Genomic DNA, 6,000 nt, shown 5'->3' with positions numbered 1-6,000 from the left:
TGTTACATCTGCCCCACCTGCAGTGCACATGGTTTTGCCCATCTAAGAAGGATTTTGTCAGAAAGAATGAACCAAAATAAGGCCCAAAGTCTCCTGGTGTAAGTACTGGTTCACTATAGACATACACAGATGAACTGTCTTAAAGGCCTTACATTTACAGCCTGGTTATTGAGTCAGAACAGAGATACATATACAATGAATATTTGATATGTCATATGTACATGATATACAAAAAACAGACATGAGACGAGTTGCATCAAGAAGTTAGAAATAAGAAATCTTTATTATTGTAAATCCAAAAATGCTACTGATGTATCACAAATTGTATGGAAAATTCTGTATTCTCTAATGTACAAACTACATGCATGTTCAAATTTGTATTATATATTGACTGTGCTGAATAAAAAGATTATAAAAAAAATAAATAATAACTTTTCTATACCATTTTTTTATTGAGCTGGTCTAAGGAGAGAAAGAGATGGGGAGGTGTTATACAACTGTAGAAGGGATATATTGTATATCCAAAACTAAGTAGGTGGGAGAAAATCAGGATCGAGGAAACATAACAGCTTTTGTGTAATGACTGAAAAGGTAGATTTAGAGTTGTTATTGTTATTATTATTATTATTATTATTATTATTATTATTATCCTTTCTTTATCTGGTGCCACAAGGCATCCACAACACCTTACAAAGTAGATAAACAGTACGGAAAAAAAACCAAGACAAAAATTACTTAGGAGCCAAATAATCAGTATATGAGTACCAGCACTGCTGAGTCTGACATGGCAATGGTTAGTGCACATGCATGATCTGGGCCTCACACATGTAACACAAGAACCCTGCATGCAGTATATTAAGGAGCTGAACTGGGCCAGAGGGATCTAGTGATTGGATTTCAATGTGCCAACCAGGACCACCTTTCTGTAGGGAGAGCAGGGGTCCACGAACAAATGCCATCTGAACATGTTGAAGGTACCATCTGTCAAGCTCCGAATATTTAGTCTTTATATCAAAAACGGCTTTATTTGGCCAGGTATACTTGCGTTTACTAGGAATTAGATTTGGTTTGCTGCGCAACAGGGAGGGTGGGAACAAGTAAAACAGTGACAGTACAGTTATACATAACACGTAAATATATGCACTAGATCAGTGGTCTCCAACATGTAGCTCGCAAGCTTCCAGTAGGTCACGGTCATAGTTTTCCTAGCTACAGTACTGCTATCAGCTGGGATTAAGTGCCTGAAATCAGGACCTGAATCCAGCAGCCACCACGAGGCAGGAAGAGAGAACCCAAAAGCCACTGGTAGCTGCAAAGGGATCCAGTGTCATTGTCCCATAGCAGAGTGGAGTCTGCTTCTGGGACTCACGAAGATGCACACCACCGGTAGCCACTGATGGGAGACAGCAGAACAGCTGACACTCCCACAGAGATAGAGGACCACATGAGAAATTAGCAGATTTTTTTTTTTTTTATTAAACATCTTTAGTAGCTCTTTAACTTTTCTCGAGTAACTCACAGCCCAAATAAGGTTGGAGACCACTGCACTAGATGTATCCTGATGAGGGACACGAACATGGGGAACATATATTTGCTGAGCTGCACAGCACCCAGGCAGCCATTCAGTTGAGCCACTTGGTCATTGTAACAGCCAGCTAAGTAAAACAAGTAAAACATGGAAAAAGACAGGGGAGACACATAGTACATATATTCATTCAGCGGTGCCTCTTGGTTCTTTGCAACAGCCGGATAGGTTAACAGTAGAAAAACAGTACAGATTATAAAAAAAAACCAGGGGAGACAAGGGGTACATATTTTTTCTGGGTGGCACAGAGTCTAGGCAGCAATCAGTGGCACCATCTTGATTTTTCTACTTCCAGGGCAGCAGTGAAAGGGCTTAACAGGCCATCTCCCCTTTAGCACATCATTTCAAGCATGCATGGATCCAGAGGATGTCCTACTGGGGGTGGGCCAGTCAGGGGCCTTGGCTGGATCTGTGGCTGGAGGGAGAGCCAGCATGGGGGGAGGGGAGCGAATCAGTGAGACCAGGGTCTGTAGTTGGGCCCTAGGCTGAGGTCCATTGCCGCTACCCCCTGTTACAGGAGCCATTACCTTCTCCCTTGGGGGTCCTCCCAGGAAGGGGAGGGGGCGGTACTCTAAATTCTCCTGGGGCAGCCTAAAACAGGAACATTGATGGAGGGGGCAGACTCCAGCGGTCCTCAGACAGGACCTGCAGGCCGGAAATTTCTGCCATCGCAGCCGGTGTCGTGGCTGGGGGTCCTGCCGGCAGGGATGTGCCTGGTGGTCTTCACGGGGGGGTTCCCTCGGGCTGATGGTGCTTCTGCATCTCCATGCCAGGGGGCTGCAGCGCCATCTGCCTCCGGCCAGGTGTCACTGCATCCTGCACCAGGGGACACTGAGCACTCTCCGTCCTGCAACCTCCTCCCCCTCTGCTCACCTCCTCCATCTATATCTGACTGCATCACCGCCTCCGTCCTTTTACTCCGGAGGCCAGGGATGGGGAGCTCCGTGGATGGGTGATTGGAGCTCCACGTGTATGCGACCACCCCAGCCCCCACTGGAAGTAATTATATAGCTTGATGAATGTGGGTTCTCATGCTATTATACAGCAGGCCAGATCAGGACTGAAAAGTAAGAAGGAAATAGCCATAATATGGCCCTGATATTTAATTTCTACAAAAGTAGATGAACTCTTGAGAAGAGAGCTTTAAAAGATCAATAAATAACAGCCATTTACTATTGCAAAACTCATTAAATATACCTATTAAACAGTCATTTACTTAAAGAAACAGTAAACTATCACAACACCCTCTAATACAAAGGCTCAACATCAGGGCTTAAAGTGGTCATGGAGAGGTGGTGGAACTCATTTCCCTGACATAGACACCCCCCCCCCACCCCCCTGGGCCAGTGCTGGAGTTTTTGGCACCTCCCTTCAAACTATAAGTTTATGCCTTACCTCCTATACTTTATAAAGGGACAGTGGTCATACAATTGTACCCCCAATTTAAATTATTTTACACAGTAGCACAATCTCATTCACATTACACATTGCACCACATGTAGTGCCCCTTACTCACTTTTTCATGTTACCCTACACAGTAGTACTCCGTATACATGTATGCAACACAGCAGCATTGCTTATACACAATGCCCACAGTAGTAATGCCCCTTGCACCTAATGCCCACAGCAGTAGTACCTTGTGACAGCTTGAAATCTTATATGCTGTGCCAGAAAAGAAAGTTGCTGGGACAGTCTTTCCTGTTGGAATTACTGTTCAGGGCTGCAGTGGAGGTGGAACTAGTTCCCCCTTCTATTAGAGGTGGTGGAACTTAGTTCCCCCCAGTTCCCCCTCACTTTAACCCCTGCTCAACATCATACCTAGGTATGAGCAAGAAGAAATCATGATAAGCTACATCCATGGTCTAGTTGTCCGATGTTCATTTCAAGGACACCATCAGGTCTAAGGACCGGATGCCGAAGAAGAATGAACAGTGCCCGCAGTTTCATATTCATAATGCGAGTGGACATTTTGTTCCATTTGATAAGGGACCACCAATTCTGAGCTATCAGAAGTTTTGTGGCTATAAGAATGTGATCCATTAAATAGCTATCATCTAACATGGGGTCATCCCCTTATCCCCTTGCATGTGACCGAGGGGATTCGTGGTGGGGGGCTTGGTCGGCCAGGCATTAAGCAGCTTGCTAAGCAGCGAATGACTGCTGGTTGCATGTGTCCCTGAATTACCCCCTAGATATCTTAAGACCTGATTAGTATCCTGTTTATCCTCTTAATACCAATCTGTGACAAACCCTAACTGCCCCAGCTGAAGTAGTAGCATCCAGGTATCGATGAGTATTATACGCTGTCAGTAAAAGAAAGCTGTTACAGGGGAAATACTGTGTTCTAGTCTTAAAGATTTATCACAAGTATTTGGTGTTCTTAAAAACAATTGTGTATAGTACAGTTTGTTTATGTGCTTCACAGCATGACGATACGAAGCGGTCCCCTAGGGAATTAAACTCAAAATTATTTTAACATTGGAGGGATTGAGACAAAGGGATTAATCTGGACGCCCTTAATAAAACTGAGGTGGAGAACCGGCCAGATTGAAGCAGGCTAAACTGCTAATTGGTTGGTCCAAGATAAGGGTATGATGCCTGCCAAAGTTCAAATTTGCGTTCAAGCAAAATGTACCAAGAGCATGTTTATACAGGATTTTATCTGATGAGGGAATGCACAATGAGTGTCAGTCAAACCAACAACCTACTAGGAGTCACAAAGATTATATACAGTATATAGTGTTATGGGGCCTACACACATAGAGATTTTGCTGAGCGATACTAGATTGCTCAACACACATTGCTGCACAGTGCTGTGTGCTAAGCGATCTGTCAGGGCCAGTGTTCTCTGGCCCTACATTGCTATATGCTATGGCCCTTGCTATTGCTATGGCCCTACACATGTGGGGGCATTTTATAAGCGATCTAGTCAAATTAAGTCAGATCGCTTCGAAAATGTCCTAAAATCGCCTCGTGTATAGGCCCCTTTAGAATAATTGTCAATTTTGGGAACTTGTATGGGTGAATAAAGGGGTCTATTTATCTAGACTGGAGGTCAGTAATGACATTAAAATTCCCACCTAATATGATGTGTCCCCTTGCAGTGTGCACAATGGAACTCATTCTATTTTTTAGATAAAAGAAAAAAAGAACTGTGCACATGTGCAAAACCATGTTGCACTGTAGGTGGGGTAAGTGTCAGAGGTGCCGATTTATATTTTTGCTGGTGGGTGCTCAAGGCTGTTGGAAGGAGGTGTGGCCTTGAGTAAAGGGGAATGTCCTTTGTGTGGCTCTGCAATTGGGTTTTGATGCAGACTTCGCCTTACCTGCGGCTATTGTGACTTTTCAGCGCATCTGCCGTTTAGCTCCCAAGCCGCTGACTGGGAGGAGCTACAGTATATTCCACAGCTCTAGCTCCCCAATAGACAGCAAGCTGCCAGCCCAGCTGTCTCTGTGGATATGAGGAGGCAGCTGCAGCATCATTCACAGAACTCCTGGGTCTCCCAGTCAAGTGTGGTAATGAATTGGCAGCAGGGAGGGTTCTAGGTAAAAATCAATACATCATCTGACCAGTTTTTACTGGGGCTGACTGGTGCGGCGCCGGCTGCTGTCAGACTCTGTATCTGATGAGCTGGTGTGGTTAAGTGTAGTCAAAAGGGCTGGAATATCCCACTGAAGTACCAAGGCTACAGTATGTGTTATGACTTGAAAAATATCCACCAACTCTGGGGGGAAAGTAGCTCTTATCCTGGAGGGCACACACTCTTTCTCTGGGGAGCCTCTGTGTGTCCATTAAGTTGTGTCCAGACTTTGGATATCTCGGTATTTGGCCCCCATGAGGAGGAGGAGCAGAGAATGTGCAGTTTAAAACAATAATAGCCGGGCAGCAGCTCCTGCATCAGCCCCGGGGGCAGTGTGCAGTGCAGAGGGAGGCAGCATGCTAGCAGCCAGGCCCGGCATGTGAGAGGTGATGTCCAGGGGTCTGCGGTGCCAGGTGGCAGAGTGTCGCCAGCGTGGATGGGGTAACATGCATCACGGGGAGGGACTCCTTCCCTGACTCCCTCCAGACGATGCTTGTGTGCTGCTGGTCCACATAACCGTGTGTAATCATGATGCTGCATGGCGCACACGGTGGACCCACAATGCACCTCTCTGGCCGTGGGTGCTCATCATATTCTGTGGGTACTCAGGCCTGCGAGCACCCATGGAATCGGTAGGTGTAATATGTGCAGAGCAATTAACAATTGGGTTGGATGTGTTCAAACTAAATTCTCAGCTGCAGTGTAAAAGCAAAGCTGTCTAACATGTATATTTTTCCTGTGCAGGGTAAATAGCCCTATAAATGTTTTTGCTCCCCCAGCATTGCAACATGGTTTGTTCCAGGCACAAAGTTACTTGCTTTACTTCCAATAAGA

This window comes from Crinia signifera, chromosome 7, assembly GCF_055691185.1.
Source record: "Crinia signifera chromosome 7, ASM5569118v1, whole genome shotgun sequence".
NCBI classification, from domain to species: Eukaryota; Metazoa; Chordata; class Amphibia; order Anura; family Myobatrachidae; genus Crinia; species Crinia signifera.
Note: the sequence above shows the minus strand (reverse complement) of the source record.